This window comes from Schistocerca piceifrons, chromosome 4 (assembly GCF_021461385.2).
Source record: "Schistocerca piceifrons isolate TAMUIC-IGC-003096 chromosome 4, iqSchPice1.1, whole genome shotgun sequence".
Lineage (NCBI taxonomy): Eukaryota > Metazoa > Arthropoda > Insecta > Orthoptera > Acrididae > Schistocerca > Schistocerca piceifrons.
In genome coordinates, this window is record NC_060141.1 from 643,675,995 (window position 1) to 643,695,590 (window position 19,596).

A 19,596-nucleotide genomic window follows, 5' to 3' on the forward strand; every position below is an offset into this window, starting at 1 on the left:
ATAAGCTTCGCAATATCTCAGTTAATCTTTGTGACATTTGGTACATAAATAACCAGTAGCCGCTGAGACCCATATTAATAATTACAGTTTGCGTAAGTATACGCATATTTTCTTTTCTAAATAGCAGCGCTCACGCTAACTATTTATTAGAAGGCGGTGAATCACGAGTTGTGTATAAAAAATATTATATCGTACGTAGTTCGGGGCAGCCGATGTCCGTACGAGTGTTATAGCGGTAGAAGTTAATTAAAATTCTCATGCTAGCCCACGATATTTAAAGGCACCCCAATCAAAATCATAAAATATAATTATAAAAAACAAAAATATGTAATTGTCCCGTGATAAGCGCACCCAAACATACATATACAGTTATACCGTGATAGACCGAAAGACTACAATCCCTTTTTAAGACGAAAGCTTCTTTACCAATGGTCCAATGATCTAATATCATTAGTGACATATTGTCATAGTCGGGAAATCAGCCACCGGTCTGCTACTTGCTCAACCAATCTCAACAAGAGAAATAATAATCTTTTCTAGTAGTTCTAAGTAAATCTGGGACAGGGGATACATGTTTCACGTTTCTATAAGTACAACTTGCACTCTACAGTAAAGTTGTGGGCTAGGAGTGACAGCGCAGCCCTACTACGTACGATTCACCTCTTGAAAATTAACTACCGGAGCGGAACAGCTTCACTGTTTCATTTAACTGATGCCATCGACTGTCTTTTAAAACATACTTTGCGTTCTTTTCCTTGCATAAAACTATTCATTGCAATTTGTTAGGCTTGCAGGGCTCTTCATTTTCTTTGAATGAATCCTCACTTGCTGTGGAGAAATCCTTTTGGAGTGCCTAATGATACAGTGAAATACCCTTATCAACCGTGCTTAATTCTATCTGACAAACAGCTTTTTGTGAGGTATTTGTTAAGGGCTTCACTTCAGTTTATTCTTAACATTTAGCTTCAGAAACTACGACAACATCAACAGTGTTCCTGTAGACACAGTACATACAGTTTGACCACATTATTTCGGAATGGAATACTGAAACTGACGCTGAGAGTTTTATTCTAGTAATATTCAAGACATTTAACTTATGTATCCACGATGGCGCTTAAGAGACAGTTATCGATGAAGGTTCTCAGTGAAAATGAAGAAGAATTATAGAAACTGTTGAATGAAGTGAACAGTATAATGAGTACAGCATATGAACTGAGAGTAAATTGGAGAAAGCCGAAGGTAATGAGAAGTAGAGGAAATGAGAATAGCGAATAAATATGGGAACTGGGGAACACGGAGTAGACGAAGTCAACGAACTCGGCTACCTAGGTAGCAAAATAATGCATGATGGACGGAGCAAGGAAGACAGAAAAAACAGAGAAGCACTAGCAAGAAGGAAATTCCTGGCAAAGAGAAGTCCACTAGTATCAAACATAGGCCTTAATTTTGGGAAGAAATTTCTTTGTATGTACGTTGGAAGCACACGTTGTATTGTAGAAAATCATGGACTGTGGGAAAACCGGAATAGAAGAAAATCGAAGCATTTGAAATGTGGGGTTATGGGAGAATGTTGAAGATTGGGTGCACTGAGAAGGTAAGGAATGAGAAGGTTCTCCGCAGAAGAAGGTACAGAATGGTAGGGCTTCAGGCAATAACTTCCATGGCACTAGAGGGAGCTGTAGGGGGTAAAAACTGAAGAGGAAAACAGAGATAGGACTACATCCAGCAAACACTCTCATATGAAAGGGTTGGTACGGGAGAAGGGTGTGCCTCCTTTTGCACGTCTCACTTGCAGAAATGAAAAGGTATTGAAGTGAAACACTTTTCTCTTTTTCCGGAGTAGATAACAATCTTCATGAACAGTAACCAAGTCACGAGCCAATTATTCCAAATCAAACAGAAATACGTAATGAAGTTTATGCAATGCAACATTAAAGGAATACATTTACTTCAGTATTTCACTAAATTAAGAAATACATTTCTTAACTTCACAACAAAATATTGCCTACAGCAAAATACCGCCTCTGTGTTTCGAAAGATTCGTAGGAAATCTGATTTTGATACCCCAAAATGATCACGGGAAATTAGAGTTGTTCATGGTGCAAGAAACAAGCACTAAAGGCGAAGTAGACGAACTCTGTCTTCTCTGAACTCATCCCTTTTTTCCAGACTTTTTCAGCATATGTGTTGTTGCGTGCAAATAAACACGTCCAGGATCCTGTTTCATTCATTAGCAGGCATGCGACGAAGTTTTCATTTTAGTGACACGTTAATCTTGAAAACAACCTCGTTCATTAAATCCCATGCGGTTTCCGCCTACATTCCACGAAATCCATGTTTACGTCAATCCGAGTTCTTGTGAATTTCATAACGAGAATGAGCTTGTAACTGGTTCTTTATTGCATATAATTATACACTCTTACGAAAGTGTTCGTTTGGACAGCAAAAGAGTACGTTCGTGCCGTATACCATCGTTAGCGATTTTCTCTTTCTTACTTTAGCTGAAATTACTCTGTCAACTCCATCACTTAAATGGAGTTCATACGTTAGCTGAAATTTCTCTGTCAGCTCCATCATTTAAATGCAGTTTTTAATTGTAATCTTCTATACGAACCAACAAAAGGCTTTCGGTGTCATAGTCACTCGCATTCCACCGAAGTATTCGCTGTATAGAGTGTAGAGGTTTCAAGGCACATGCTTGCCCTTTATAAATCAATTATCAAAGAAAGATTTGAATGCGCTTGGATTTCTCTTGTCTGTCAATAACTAGACTTCTACTATACTACTATATACTAGTACATAGTTACACATGTAGCAACTCTTTCGTATCACTTCATATTATTTACGTTTTGGTTTGTAGTGTAAAATTTAACAAAATGGGATTACGAGACTTTCATGGTCTACCGACGATACACGGAGCTCGAAAATTTCGCTCAGATTATGAGATGGTAATAAGGACAGCATCAATGACTGATGTAACGCAATTGGAATAGCATTTGGTGGAAAAATTGGTAAGAGGGTGAGTTAGTACGTGGAACACAGAAATCCAATAATTCTTCTGAGAAATGAATCGAACCCAACACCAACTATGATTGTACAAGTTATGCTGACGTTCGAAAATGATGCCGAGGAAATATCATACACGATAAATTAAAGGTTTTAATAACACTTATGTAAGTCGATGAAATAGAGAACACGAGATAGCGATAGCCAGAATTTGCGAAGTATGTGGGCTCACGGCTAGTCTTGTTGTCTGTTAGCACTGACAACTCTATGTAAACATCGCTCCTCTCGATCGTTGACAGAAGGCCGTCGTTCACTACATGGTGCGTAGGGAGAGGTAACGTCGGAAATTTGGTATTCTCGACACACTCTTAACGCTATGGATCTCGAAATACTGAATTCCCTAACGATTTCCGAAATGGTAGATCCCAGGCGTCTAGCTCCAACTACCAGTCTGTTAAATACTGTCGTGCGGTCATAATCGCGTCGGAAACCAATTCACATAAATCCTCTGACCAAAAATGACAGCTGCACCAATGCACTGCCCTTTTATTCCTTGTGTACTTGATACTGCCGCCATCTGTTTTTGTGCATATCGCTAATCCGACGGCTTTTGTCATCTCAGTACATGGTTTTCAAGGGGATTTTATGCCATTACTCCCGCAAATTAGCGACAAGTTCACAGAACAATGCGGCTCAATAATATAGAGATTTGGGGACAATTCATCCACGTGCACACAAAACCAGTCCTGGATGACACGAACTGTGTGAATAGGGCCACAGCCATCTTGCAGAACAGCGTCACCTTTGAGGAGCAGACATTGTACCTTGAGAGGGACCTGATCAGCCAAAATGGTCGCATTAAACTTGGAAATAATGCGGCCTTGCAGAACAACCATGAGGCCCATGGAATACCGCCATGGCCAGGTCACCACAGAATCTCCGCCTTCTTTCACTCTTGGTACGCAAACTCGGCGAGAAGTTGGGAATAATGTGAAACAACACTTACCCGACCAACTTCTTCCTTCCTTCAGAGTCAGGGTTTTAAGGGTCGGCACCACGTTGTTCTGCTACGGACATTTGCTTCACTAATTAGAGATTTTCGATTCCCAGCTCGTCCTGCCAGTCCTGCTTCTGAGGCTCTCTTCCCGTTTTGTTGTTGACAGGATTCGCGATGGTGCAATGTATGCTGATTTCTTACGTAATGTTCTACCGATGTTACTACAAGATGTTTCACTGTATAACAGAATGGCGATGTATTTCATGACAACTGGATTGGTCGTCGAAGCACCATACCACAGCCCGCAAGTTCCTATTTAAAAAAAAAAAAAAATAAAATAAAAAAAATAAAAAAAACCGCTGTGGATATCCGTTTGACCTATGGCAGCGCCATCTAGCGTGCAACCATAGCGCCATCCGGTTTCCCCCTTCAAGCTAGACAAGTTTCGTTCTTTGTAGTTTTTTCGTTTGACGCTTATTTCGTGAGATATTTGGTCTATCTCCAAAGTGCTAAGAGTTGAACGCAGGAAAACTCGAGATGACTTGTGGAAAATAAAAGATAACTTTGAAGAAGGTATACGTAACGGTATTAATCTACGACTTGCGTACTAAATTCGCTGTTAAGTACAGCAAAATAACAGCTAGGAGTACATCGCAGGGATCTGCTTTGTTAAAAAACTGTCGCATTACGTCATAGAAGAGGAAGTACTAGCCGAATCAGTAGTATCGTCAAAATTTAACAGAACAGTGAATAATGCCAGCATGAATAGGTCAACAGTAGTTTATGGTATACTTTCGGCGATACTGAAATCTTTCGAATGAGATAGAAATTAGACAGTCAGTTGAGAGTTTAAGAGTTTATCAAAGAACAAATAGTTATCAACAAACTGCTGCAGAAGGCACCGATAAACACAACAGGTCGTTTGGTGAGACACGTCGCGCTAACACGTCACTGTTGACAAGAATAATGTAGAGAAAAGTAGAAGGAAAGAATGAAGAGGTATCGACGAAAATAGGTGTATCAGAAAAGCAAAAGACCAAAAAAACCTTTTTGACAATTCGTTTAGTAATGGGGTGGAGATTAAATGAAACCAAAGATATAACATTTTTCGACGTGCATAAACCCATAACCAGTGCGAGGTGAATAGGTAGATTTATTCTTCGTAGACTACTCGAAGGGTTTCAAAACTGACCAGCACCGTCAACTACTAATCTCGATACGAGCAGAGTGTCTTCACTATTATGTGTATTATATGACTGATTCGATTAAAACACTGTGCAAACGAATGGAACGGTCACCTTTTTGAAATCCTCCATTGCGACGCAGAAATCTGGCTCTAAGGTGCCTAACAAATTCTCTGTAATAGTGCAAAATCACGGCAGCAAATTTCACCAAAATTCTGCCCAACGCCGCTGTCGACGTATCACACGGTGCGAAGGTCAACACATTCCCTATTAATCATGTTCCATCCCTCCCCCTGACGTCTCTACGATGGAAGTCAAAACCACGACCACCAGCGTTGAAATTTCGCGGCTATCTTATATGTGGTCGAGGAAAACATTTCAGACATACCGCTGCTCAGTATCGACTCCCCTTCCGTTGGGAGGTTGGTTGTCACACATTTTGCGATGTAAAACAACACTTTACAACGTGATGAGCAACAGAATGATGTTTTTCACAAACTGGACATGATAAGATCCCTTTGGAGTTAAAAACCATTCAACAACAGAAGTCGCATAAAATATTTCTTTAGTTAAGACAATCGGTTTCAACACACTTCGCTGTCATCTTCAGGTCTTAATAATCTTTTCGTTGCAAAACGTGTTCATGTCTTACGCACAAGATTTCAAACGGATAAATATTAGCACATTATGAAAGGTTTGTCTTCGCTTATAATATGCTCATTTTTATCCGGTTGATACACTATGTGATCAAAAGTATCCGGACACCCCCCAAAGATACGTTTCTCATATTAGGTGCATTTTGCTGCCACCTACTGCCAGGTACTCTATATTAGCGACCTAAGTAGTCATTAGACATCGTGAGAGAACTCACGGACTTCTAACGTGGTCAGGTGATTCGGTGTCAGTTTTGTCATAGGTCTGAACACGAGATTTCCACACTCCTAAACATCCCAAGGTCCATTGTTTCCGATGTGATAGTGAAGTGGGAACGTGAAGGGACACGTACAACACAAAAGCGTACAGGCCGACCTCATCTGCTGACTGATAGAGACCGCCGACAGTTGAAGAGGGTCGTAACGTGTACTAGGCGGATATCTATCCAGACCATCACACAGGAATTCCATCCAGATTGCATCAGGATCCACTGCAAGTACTATGACAGTTAGGCGGGAGGTGAAAAAACTTGGATTTCATGGTCGAGCGGCTGCTCATAAGCCACACATCACGCCGGTAAATGCCAGACGACACCTCGCTTGGTCTAAGGAGCGTAAACATTGGACAATTGAACAGTGGAAAAAACGCTGTATGGAGTGACGAATAACGGTACACAGTGCAGCCATCCGATGCCAGGGCGTGTGTGCGGCGAATGACCGGTGAACGTCATCTGCCAGTATGTGTAGTGCCAACAGTAAAAGTCGGAGGTGGTGGTGTTATGGTGTAGTCGTGTTTTTCATGGAGGGGCTTGCACTCCTTGTTTTGCGTGGCACTATCACAGCACAGGGCTACATTAATGTTTTAAACCCGTTCTTGCTTCCCACTGTTGCAGAGAAATTCGGGGATGGCGACTGCATCTTTCAACACGAGCGAGCACCTGTTCATAACGCACGACCTGTGCCGGAGTGGTTACAAGGCAATAACGTTCCTGTAATGGACTGGCCTGCAGAGAGTCCTGACTTGAATCCTATAGAACACCTTTGAGATGTTTTGTAACGCCGAATTCCTCCCAGGCCTCTTTGACCGACTCCGATGCCTCTCCTCAGTGCAGTACTCCGTGAAGAATAGGCTGCCATGATTACACTAAGAAAAGTTCCAGCACTTGATTAAACGTACGCCTGCGAGAGTGTAAGCTGTCATCAAGGCTAAGGGTGGGCCAACACCATATTGAACTCCAGTATTGCCGAGGGAGGGCGCCACGAACTTGTAAGTCATTTTCAGCTAGGTGTCCGGATACTATTGATCACATAGTGAATATTATGCGTGAGGTTCATTGTAAAACGAACACGTTTTGCAACAAAAAGATTATTAACCACTGAACATGACAGAAAAGTCTGTCGAAATCGGCTGTCTTAAATAAAGGAGCATTTTATGCGGTCTTGGCTGTTGAATGGTTTTGAACAATTGAAGTAGATGACCCTTCAATAGTCTCAAAATGAGAACATTCAACCCCTTTGGAGTGTGGTACGATCATAATTTCTGTTCTGGTATACAGAGTGGAACCACTAAGACCAGACAGTTCAGAACCATTCGACGAAATCTGAATGTGATCCAAAGTCGCAAAGTGTTTTTGTGCTTTTCCAGTATTCTTATTTTGCTGTCACTTGCGGCGTGATTTGAGAGCGGTGCGACATTGACATATCCATGAATAAAACGGCAAATGACCTCTCTAAGACCTCTACTTCAGCAACACCTTCGGTAGCATGCGTCGACCTTTGCTGAACACTTCTAAAATGTACCTGTACACAGACTACCTTTGACCAATTCCTAGGCGCCTGCTGGCAGGCAATCCCTTCGACACCCTGCAGTTGAGTGGTGCTGCACTACTGCTATAGTGCATGATTGTGTGCTTGTGGAATCTGAGGTGTGTAAAGGGGCTGCCTGCCAGCAGGAACCTAGGAACAGACCAAGGATTGTCGCTGAAGGTACAATTTTAAAGTGCTCAACAAAGGTGCAAGGGTTGCACATAGAGTGTTTCTGAACTGGGAGGCCATAGGGGTCCCTTACCATTTTGTTCATGCTTGTGCGAATGGCGCATCATCTCTCCCCAAAGCTCGTCATGATCGCCCACAGAACAACAAAAGACGACGGCTGAAACTGTCCAAACACCATTTGCTCCTTTGAATCATGTTCAGATTTAGTCGAACTGTTTTGAACAATCTCTAGTTTTTGTACCTTGTATACCAGAGCAAAAATTGCGGTCATGCTACACTTCAAACACGCCATATCACGTTCAGTGTGGTTGCAGCTCCACAGTGTCCTTAGAGAAGGGGTTCGGAGCGTGTTGGCAGTGTCAGAGGATGCGCATCGCACTGCACGCTCACGTTTTCGACCGTGAAAGTGTGTAAGCGAACGCTAAAAGGGAAGTTCTGGTTTTATTGGCGCCTTGTATGCCACATTCTTGGGATTTCTCTCGTGTCGATTCTGAGTGGCAGTGTGTCTCAAATGTTTTTCTCGGTCACCAATAAGAAAACTGCGTGATTTCAAATTCAGGCATCGCGGTTCTGATCTCCAGCGCAGAGGCATCAAGAAAAGGAATGAGTGCGGTTAAGGCGGGGGTTTGACGACCTACCCATTGTGGGACACGTCAACAGTGGCGATGAACCAAATTTTACGCTTCTGCGTCGTAATTTGGAGAATGGCAACGTTTCAAAAATGTGACCGTTTAGGAGAAAGTGACCGTTTCATTCTTTTACGCAATGTATTAGACTAATAAAAACGAGGGCATTGTACTTGACAGTCAATGCTCTACAAAGACAAGGAACATTGATTGTGCCGTAAGAAGGCATAATAAACGATTTATTAGACATGATCAGCAGCACTGTAGGTTTTTTGTGCACAGGGGAGTGTCAGATGTGCAAGGTCGTAAGGAATTAAGATTACTTGGACGAAATTTCCGCTTGGTATAATGAATGGCTGCTATCTTCAAATGTGGATAAATCTAAGACAGCGCGTAAACAAGGAGAAAAAACGATACTACCTTATTAAAAGGTTAGTGATGAATATCCTGTGCGTGTCTCGTCAGAAAAGTACCCAGATTCCAACTCTCTTGGCTGTACACATGAATGAACACTTGAGAAAAGAGCTGCCATATCGAATATAGTCGTGCAGAAATGAAATATAATTAAATGAAATAAAAACAAAGTGTAAGTAAGCGCAATTTTTTTCCAACAAACATCTTTTGTTTAACTTGACGTTGTAGAAGTAACGATGAACTGCAATTTTGGAATGGAAAGCAAGAGCAAGCGAAACAGTATTAAAGCCAAGTTTGGGCGGAAAACCGGTAAGGATTTGAAGAGAAGCTGAAAGGAGAGAAGATTAATAGCGACGAGCGTGATAGCAATTTTGAGAACGGCTCTGTTGAAAGAGCTGAAATCGTTGTACTGTTTAAGAACTAAGATTCAACAGGGCGTCTGGTATAAATATTGGAACAGAGATGACGACGAATTTCCTGAAAGTGTACACCAGTAGCATAGCACTCTGTGTGAGCTGTGTAGAATACGGAGACGAAGAAACTAGAAGGCTTCGAGAAATGTTAAAATGTAAGTGGCTAGATACTGTACCTAAGTAAGATATTTTGAAAAAAATGGAACATGAAACGAGTAATACAGTAATGAGACATCTATTGTATATCGGACTAGTTAACTTGGCGGTGCCCGCATCTCGTGGTCGTGCGGTAGCGTTCTCGCTTCCCACGCCCGGGTTCCCGGGTTCGATTCCCGGCGGGGTCAGGGATTTTCTCTGCCTCGTGATGGCTGGGTGTTGTGTGCTGTCCTTAGGTTAGTTAGGTTTAAGTAGTTCTAAGTTCTAGGGGACTGATGACCATAGATGTTAAGTCCCATAGTGCTCAGAGCCATTTGAACCATTTGAACCAACTTGGCGGTGGAAGGCTCTGTAGGGCGCAATAGTTACACGAACGAAGACTAGCATATGGAGAACATTATTATAAGAGCAATTGCGTGTGAAGTCAAATGAAAACATGGTATGGCGTTGTTTCGTTGGAGACCCTGTCTGGAATTGTTCGGCCACCTGGAGAAAGAATTTCTGTTTGCCACCACTTCGGCGACATGCGCGCCTTTGTGACGAAGGTGTGATGAAACGACACAGACAACCATAAGCGACTCCCCAATCTAGAGGGAGCACTTCTAACAACTACATCACGTGTTGTGGATTCTGGTAAGTATAACTGTTGGTTATATGACACAGTCTAGCGCAGGATAAGAATTAGAAAATGGTGTGAAATTAAAGGAGAAACTTATAACTGAGAGAAAGAATATTGGTTTTTACCAAAGAAGACGGTAAGAGTAAAGATAAAGTCACATGTCTGAGTACAGCTTCGGTCCTCTCTTTTTTGGTTTTAGATTTTTTCATTTACCATTCCTGATTTTGGAATGTTTCAGTATTTCTAGCAGACAATCACACTAAGACTCATCAGTGTCATACAATAGTATCAACACGTTTTGCACTTACATCGGACCAACGCGGAAAGTAGTTTGCACAAGTACATCTTTGTGTCCGTACGGATTCTTACAATCGATCGTAGCTCCACAAACTACGGTCAGAGGGCAGAGGTTTGATCATACGATTCGTATATTTTAGAACTTACGAAATATTATTGTTAGACATGTGTGCTATCTTATTCCATCATGTTCCTGGATTTTACCCGGGATAGAATTATTTCTTCTGATTGCATTACAGGCACATTCAAGGTGAGCCACTGGCAGGATTTAAACAACTTGACACAACACTATGGAGTAAAAGCGATTGCGTCGGAGATACCGCTGTTGGCAACACGGTCATCATAAATAAAACTTCATGCTTCTAAGAGCAAAAGGAAGGAAACGCAGTCATGAAAACCACAGTGCTTAAGGAATTATGTGGTTGACTGTTGAAACGGACTCCATGTGTTGGAATGCCAGGTAGTGAAGACTCAGAACAATTGTTCCTCTAAGAGCGCAGACGTGAAATGACCGGCTTCCTCATCTTGGTTGAGTAGGTTGTCTGCGCGGTATCGCCCAGAGATAGCGGTGCCACGCCGAAGTCGGCAACGCAGATCGATACCACAAACATTAGCGAGGGCTCGCTGTAATCCGCAACAAACAATGGGAGGCACTTCAGAAGACCACGCATCCCTTTCAGCGTGGCAGAGTCCTCATGTTGAGGTCAATACAGAGCCGAGCATGGATGTGCTGAACCCTATTCATGATTTCAACTAGAGCAGTCAACATCATCGTGCAGGACCAACGGTAAAGTCTCTAATGAACTTGAACTTTTGAAGAACAGATTGTTACTTTGTCCATCAAGTGGTCATTTGCTACTCAATGACAATTGTAAATTACTCATTACTCCTGTGGCAAAGAAGTACCGAGTGATCAAAAAGTCATCATAAATTTGTAAACTTAATAAACCACGGTATAATGTATATAAAGAGGTGAAACTTGACACACATGCTTGGAATGACATGGGGTTTTATTAGAATAAAAAAAAAAAAAAAAAAAACGGAGTTCACAAAATGTCCGACAGATGGCGCTGGACAGCAAAACGTCAGTGACTGCACATGACAATCGTGTATAAAAGGAGCTGTAATGAGAGAGAGAATCAGATGCGCCAGCATGCGCAGCATGTTGACGTTACGTGAAAAATTCGCGCTTTTAGTAAAGCTGTATTATCAGAATGGGGAATGTGCTAGTTCAGCGTTACGATCCTATCGCCATAGGAAGGGGATTCGAACGGGTAAAGGTCCGTTGACAAATGCTTCGAAGTTCGAAGCCACGGGTTGTTTAGACGATAGACCCCGTAGTGGCCGACCGAGCACAAGGCGTAATGCTGCTGAGACAGTTCAAGATGAAATGGAGACTGTATCGAGTTCGTCTATGCACGGGGAAGTCATTGCTCCTGCAGTCGCACGTCGCACCGGCATTCCATACACTACTGTTTGGTTGGCACTTACGCGTACCCTCCGATGCTATCCGTACAAAACCCATCGGAATCATGAACTGTTACCTGGCGATTTAGTGAAGCGGAGGGCATTTGCGGTGTGGGCGTTTCAAACGATGGCGGAAGATGACGATTGGTTGAGTAACGTGTTGTGGACCGACGAGGCTCATTTCACGCTCCGAGGGTCTGTCAACGCCCACAACTGCAGAATCTGGGCTACCGAAAATCCTAGAACTGTCATGGAAACTCCATTACACGACGAGAAAGTCACGGTATGGGTTGGTTTTACCACATCTACGGTTATCGGGACTTTTTCCTTCGAGGAAATGCGTGATTCTGGTTTTGTAACTGCTAAAGTGACGGGTGAGAGGTACGCCGATATGTTACAGAATCGCATCATCCCCAGCCTGGCTAATAAACACCTGCTGGATCGTACGATGTTTATGCAGGATGGCGCGCCACCCCACATTGCTAGACGCGTGAAAGATCTCTTGCGCGCGTCGTTTGGAGATGATCGTGTGCTCAGCCGCCACTTTCGTCATGCTTGGCTTCCCGGGTCCCCAGACCTCATTCCGTGCGATTATTGGCATTGGGGTTACCGGAAGTCGCAAGCCTGTCGTGATCGACCGACATCTCTAGGGATGCTGAAAGACAACATCCGACGCCATTGCCTCACCATAACTCCGGACATGCTTTGCAGTGCTGTTCACAACTTTAGTCCTCGATTACAGCTATTTTTGAGGAATGATGGTGGACATATTGAGCATTTCCTGTAAAGAACATCATCTTTGCTTTGTCTTACTTTGTTATGCTAATTATTGGTACTCTGATCAGATGAAGCGCCATCCGTAGGACATTTTTTGAAGTTTTGTATTGTTTTGGTTCTAATAAAACCACATCTCATTCGAAGCATGTGTGTCAATTTGTACCTCTCTATCTACATTATTCCATGATTTATTCAGTTGTCAAATTTATACTGACTTTTTAATCGCCCGGTATGTCAAAGTCAAGCAAATCTTATATTTATTTGTATAATAAAGTGTACTAATATTCCTAAATTACCCAGTAATCCTGCGGCGGAGAAGTTCTTGCTACTCTTATTTCTGCTACTTCATTACTTTTGTCTTATACGTAATCAGTATTCGGTACACATTAGACTGTTCATTCCATTTAACAGATCTTTTAAGTCTTTTTTACCTTCAGTGAGGATAGCAGTATCATCTTTAAATCTTTTATTTATATATGCAATAAAGTGAACCAATATTTCGCGTGTTCTAGTTTGATGAGCCTTCTTCCAGAGCAATCAAAGAACCCACAGTTAAGTCCAGACGAAAGTAATTTCGTCTGATCACAACATCCTGCTAATTGTGTTTCCACAGGTTCCTTGACCACTGAATCAGACCAGCTAAGACGGCAGCTTCTCTGTGATCTGTGCAAGATGATCTGCTTTCACGAAGGCAGAACGTACATGAATTCATTGTCAGTGCAGTAGAAAGTACACAGGACAAACAATACACACTGTACACTAATGGTGCATCGAACACCAGCGACACATCGACCTTCCCTTTACTTATTTTTCTTGTCATCAGTCTTCTGACTGGTTTGGTACGGCCCACCATAAATTCATCTCCTTTGACAACCTCATCTTAAAATAGCACTTGCACTCTACGTCCTCAATTATTTGTTGGATATATTCCAGTCTCTGTCTTTGTATACACTTTTTAATCTCTACAGCTCCCTCACGTACCATCGAAGTTATTCCCTTACACCTTAAGGGCATATCCTATCAACTTGTTCCTTTTCTTGTCATTGCCTTCCATGTGTTCCTTTCTTAGCTGCTTCTGCGGAGAACTTCTTCATTCCTTGTCATGTAGCACCATCCAATTTTCAGCATTCTTCTGTAGCACCGTATCTTATATCTTTGGACCCTATTCTGTTCCAGTTTTCCCACTGTCCATGATTCACTGCCGCACAATACTGTGCTCCAGACGTACATTCTCAGAGACTTATTCCTCAAATTAAGGCCCGTGTTTGATACCAGTAGACTTTTTTGTGTAGGAATGCCTTCCTTACCTATGCTATTATGCTTTTTACGTGCTCCTTGCTTCGTCAGTCATGGGTTATTTTGTTTCCAGGCTAGGAGATTTCCTTAACATCGTTTACTTCGTTATCACCACGTTTGATGTTAAGCTTCTTGCTACTCTTATTTCTGCTACTTCATTACTTTTGTCTTATACGTAATCAGTATTCGGTACACATTAGACTGTTCATTCCATTTAACAGATCTTTTAAGTCTTTTTTACCTTCAGTGAGGATAGCAGTATCAACCAGGAATATTATCATTTGTATCATTTCACAATGAACATTAATCTCATTCTTCAACCTTTCTCTTATTTCCGTCATTGATTCTTAAATATATGGATTGAACTGTATGTGCGAAACACTACATCCATGTCTTACGTCTTGTTTAATCTGAACACTTCGTTCTTTAACTATCAGTCTTATTCTTCCCTCTTAGTTCTTGTATATTACCCGTCATTGCGTATACCTAACTCATGTTATCTCAGAATTTCGATCTTGCACATTTTTACAAAATGTTCAAATGTGTGTGAAATCTTATGGGACTTAACTGCTAAGGTCATCAGTCCCTAAGCTTGCACACTACTTAACCTAAATTATCCTAAGGACAAACACACACACCCATGACCGAGGGAGGACTCGAACCTCGGCCTGGACCAGCCGCATAGTCCATGACTGCAGCGCCACAGACCGCGCGGCTAATCCCGCGCGGCACACATTTATACAGTATCGACTGTTTTTCCAGGTGTTCTAATCCTACGAACGAGTCTCCACTTTTCTTCAGTCTTGCCTCCATTATCAAGGGCCTTCTATAGCCCAAAAACCTGCAGTGGCTAAGCATTATATCTCCACTATTCCCTGAATAGCGGGAACTTCAAGATAATTTCCACAGCGCCTTCCAGCTGAGATTCAGTGGACAAGAAAGCTGTAGAAATACAATTAGCAGACAACCTGCTCAGTCAAGACGAATAATGGAAACTGCTCACTTCACTCCTGCTCTCTCAAGGAAATTTTCGTTCTGAGTCTTTAAGGTTGCCATTCCAATATGTGCCATCTGTTTTAATAATCAAGCACGTAGTTCATCAGCAGTGTGGATTTGATCACTGTGCTTGATTTCTTTTACAATGAAAGATCATCAACTTGATCTCAAATTTTAAGGAGGAAAAAGCAGACTTGCAAGGTATCAGAACCAGCTGTCGGTACCGGATATAAGTTTGGACCATAATTGTGGTAGTGGATACGACCTTCTGAAAGTGCAGCTTTTAAACTTTCGCGCACACCGTTGTTTGTTACACGCTCCACCCCAATGCAGCTGCCTAATGCACGAGCACGAAGTTCGGTACAGCGGAGTTCTCAGGGCATTCCTACTCGCGGGCTGTTGAAAGCGAGGAAAGTAGATGCGTGAGGTGGGCACGTCTGTCCAACCTGTTTTAAATATTGTTTCAGAACATATTATGCTACTCGAAAAGTAGTTAGCGATGATTTTACGCTAATATATGTTCAACATTATTTTAAAAATATTCTCGTTTTGATATTCTGCAACTACATACACGTATTAAAATCTAATTGAGTAAAATAGAATTTCACAATTCAGAGGCTTCCTTTACCAGGATATAGATTAGCTAGCTGTTTTTCAAGAAGTTCCTTGCGGGGTGGGAAGAGACTATACACATAAAAAATAGTATTCCATTTGAGTCCATAGACGTATCACGGCACTGCACTGAACGTATATTTGAATGTTGTGCAGGGCAGCTGAATTTAGTGAAACTAATTCTAATTGTTGTTGTTTATAGGTCCCCTAACTCTGACTTCAGAGCTTTTCTTCTCAAGCTAGAGAGGGTTCTTGATTCACTTTGTAGGAAGTACCAGAAATTAGTTATACTTGCTGACTGCAATATAAATTTTGTATATTATGGTGCAAGAAAAAAGATGTTGGTAGATCTCCTAAATTCATACGACCTGAAGCAGACTGTTTTTTTTTTTTCAACTAGGGCGCAGGGGAACAGTAGCACCGACATAGACAATATATTTATTCATTCTTCATTACTTGATGGTCATTCTGTTAGTAAAAGGGTGAATGGTGCAAGAAAAAGGATGTTGGTAGATCTCCTAAATTCATATGATATGATGCAGACTGTGTTGTCCAACTAGGGTGCAGGGGAACAGTAGCACAGCCATAGACAATATTTTTATTCATCCTTCATGGGCATTCTGTTAGTTAAAGGCTGAATCGCCTTTCAGACAATGATTCACAAATTTTAACACTAAAAGGCTTTTGTACTCAAACAAATGTCACATATCATTACAAACTATGTATGAGAGTAAATCCAACAGTAATATAGAGTTTTTTAAAACCTTGTCAAGGAACAAAAGTGGCAGGAAGTTTATAGTGCCGATAACATAGATGATAAATTTATTGCTTTCCTTAAGACATTTCCCATGCCCTTTGCAAGTTGCTTTCCATTGCAACGTTCTAAACGGGGTACTGGCAGTAACAGGCAGCCCAGGTGGCTGACTAGTGGAATAAGGATATCATGTAGAACAAAGCGGGAATTATATGAAAATGTTAGAAGTAGTCACAATCAAGCTACAGTAGCCAGTTACAAACAGTATTGTAAGGTGCTTAACAATGTTATTATGGAGGCAGGGAGTATGTGCTACGTAAATAGAACAACTAATTCACAGGATAAAATTAAAACCACGTGGTCACTTGTGAAGGAAACTTCTGGTCAGCAGCAAAAGGTCAACCATACTGAAAAGCTATGTATGTAAGGATAATTGATCATTTTACATCACATAATTTGCTATCAAATGTATAGTTCGGCTTTAGAAGTTTAACAACTGAAAATGCTGTATTCTCTTTCCTCTGTGAGATATTGGATGGTTCAAACAAAAGGTTTCGAACGCTAGGCATATTTTTTGATTTAACTAAGGCGTTTGATTGTTGCCATAATGATAATCGTGGGGTGGTTATGTACTGCTCGCAAAACCTTTGCACCATGTGAAAATCTGTGAACGTGTATGTGTATATGTTCAAAGGAGACAGGGAATCAAATAATAAACATTATGATACCGAAAAAATAACTTTACTGTGAAATAAAAGGATAGCTATGACCCAAATAAAAGCAGTCTTTGTGAAAGCGCGTTTCTTTCATATCTTTAAAATGAAAATCTGCTGCTGGGAAACATTCAGTACCATGTTGATCTGCCATGTGCGTCGTAATGTAATTAGGCAACATGTCACACCTCAAGCCCATTCACCTCTTCCACGGGGAAAGAAAGCAAGATGACTGTTACAAAAATGTATCTCGAGACTCACAGAACAACCTATTTAAACGTGCCAGAATGTTGCCTACAACAGATACATATCGTGAATACTTTTTTTTTTTTTTTTTTTTTTTGCTGAGAACTTAGTACAGTCTCCTCGCATGATACTCAAGAGTCTCTATCACTCACAGTAACTTTTTATTCAATGTTAACTATAATTTTATTAGAATGAAGTCCAACCAATGCACCTTCCAATTTTGTCTCTTATAAAGGAGACACTTTCTCGAAGAGATGCTTAAAACATTCTCCATCTTGCGATACTGTTTCGTTATGCTTACCGTTATGTGAGGAGCTGGTAGTAGCATGAAATTTATAATTATTAATTGGAATTGTGGATGAAATACGTGTCATTAACATGCTAAAAGGTATGTTTTAAATACTTAATGATAACCGTACGTAATTGTACGTTATATGGCTTTTTTGTTGTCGTGTTACTATCGGAAGACTAAAAACTTCAGGGATAACCTACTTTCAGTAAAAAATTTTCGTCCTTGGCCTTTGTATTTTGGAATTTAAATTTGTCCGTTAATAGCAAAATGAACATATCATTAATAAAGCAGAACACTGAGATTATATTAATCAACGGGGTTTCTAATTTATTATACTGATGTAAATTTCACATGAACATAACGTTAAACTTTAATCTGCGGTTTCAGTAATAGGTAACGTATCCCGTATGAATGACTCATGTGAAGTCGGTAAATTTCTTGTAAATACGCTTATAACTATTAATTCTCTTAATAATTTTAGTAGCTATTGTGCATACGTATCTCTGCCAACAGAGCGCATACGTGTGAAATTTATCAACTGTACTTTAGGACGCATTCAAAACGGTGAAGTGTCATTTACGTTCATCTCAAGTAGTTAATGTTTACACTTGTGAACAAAGATAACAAAGAGAGTAATTATCATACTAATTACTGTGCCTACTCTCCTGCTTCCAACAACAGGCCATAATGGCTTCTATTACGCTGCTGTTATTGTAGGAAATACGAATGCTTGTGCACAAACTGTCAGAGTAGAAATTACATGTTACCATTTTAAGGGTGGACATAGTTTTATCGCAGAAGATCTAGGGCTGAAATAAAGGCTGGTAGGAATTTTTGTGAAGGTATATCCATTAAGAGAAATAATGGGAGAAACGGAGAACTTCTATTTAGCTTTCCCGGACGACTATTAATATTCAGGCCAATACAGACACGAAAGGAAAACAGCAAAGCGTCTTATTACTGCATATTCGCTCTCCATGTGTCCAGCAAGTGAACAGTTTTCCAGAAGTGTGACGATAATACGTACCAAATTATCAATTGACGAAGATGTAGCAATATGCTCGTCATAAAAGAAACACAGGATTAAGTAACGGAGCTAATAAATTAAATTTACATTTCTTCTCAGCACTTTATGTAAGAAAGAAAGAAGGAAGGAAAAATGTAAGTTTAACGTCCCGTCGAAGATGAGGTCACCAGAAGTCACAGAAGTCAAGCTCGGGTAGGATAAGAGTGAAGAAAGAAGTCAGTCGTGTTCTTTTCAAGGAGCCATCGCGGCATTCACCATAAATGTTTTAGGGAAACCACGGAAAACTGGGATGTGAAGCCCTACTGTCTCGAATGTGAGACTTAGTCGTAGCATTGCGTCGTCTCAGATTGATAATGATACGGAAACACTGCGAGGAAAGTAGCCGTTATTACTCTTTAGGTGCCCCTCCTGTACGCGGTTTTACCACTTAAGCAAACGACCAAGGAAAATAAAAAACAAAAACAGCGTTTGTTGACATACATTCATACAAAGGTCGCACCTTATATCTTTACCACACTAAATAACTTTTCCCGAGAAGTGAAATAAAAAAGAATGAATCAAGCAATTCTACATCTACATCTTCATGACTGCTCAGAAATTCACAACTAAATGCTTGGCAGAGGGTACAGCGAACCATCTTCAAGCTATTTCACTGCCGCTTCTCTCGTGAACAGCATGGAGAAGAAACGAACACTTAAATCTTTCCGTGCAAACTCCGATTCCTCTTACTGTAGTACAATGATCATTTCTGTCTGTGTAGGTGGGCGCGAACAAAATATTTTCGCAATCGGCGGAGAACGTTTGAAATTTCATGAAATGTTCCTGTCACAACGAAAAACGCCTTTGTTTTAACGATTGACACACCAATACGCGGATCACGTCCGTGGCACTCTCTGTCATACACTCCTGGAAATGGAAAAAAGAACACATTGACACCGGTGTGTCAGACCCACCATACTTGCTCCGGACACTGCGAGAGGGCTGTACAAGCAATGATCACACGCACGGCACAGCGGACACACCAGGAACCGCGGTGTTGGCCGTCGAATGGCGCTA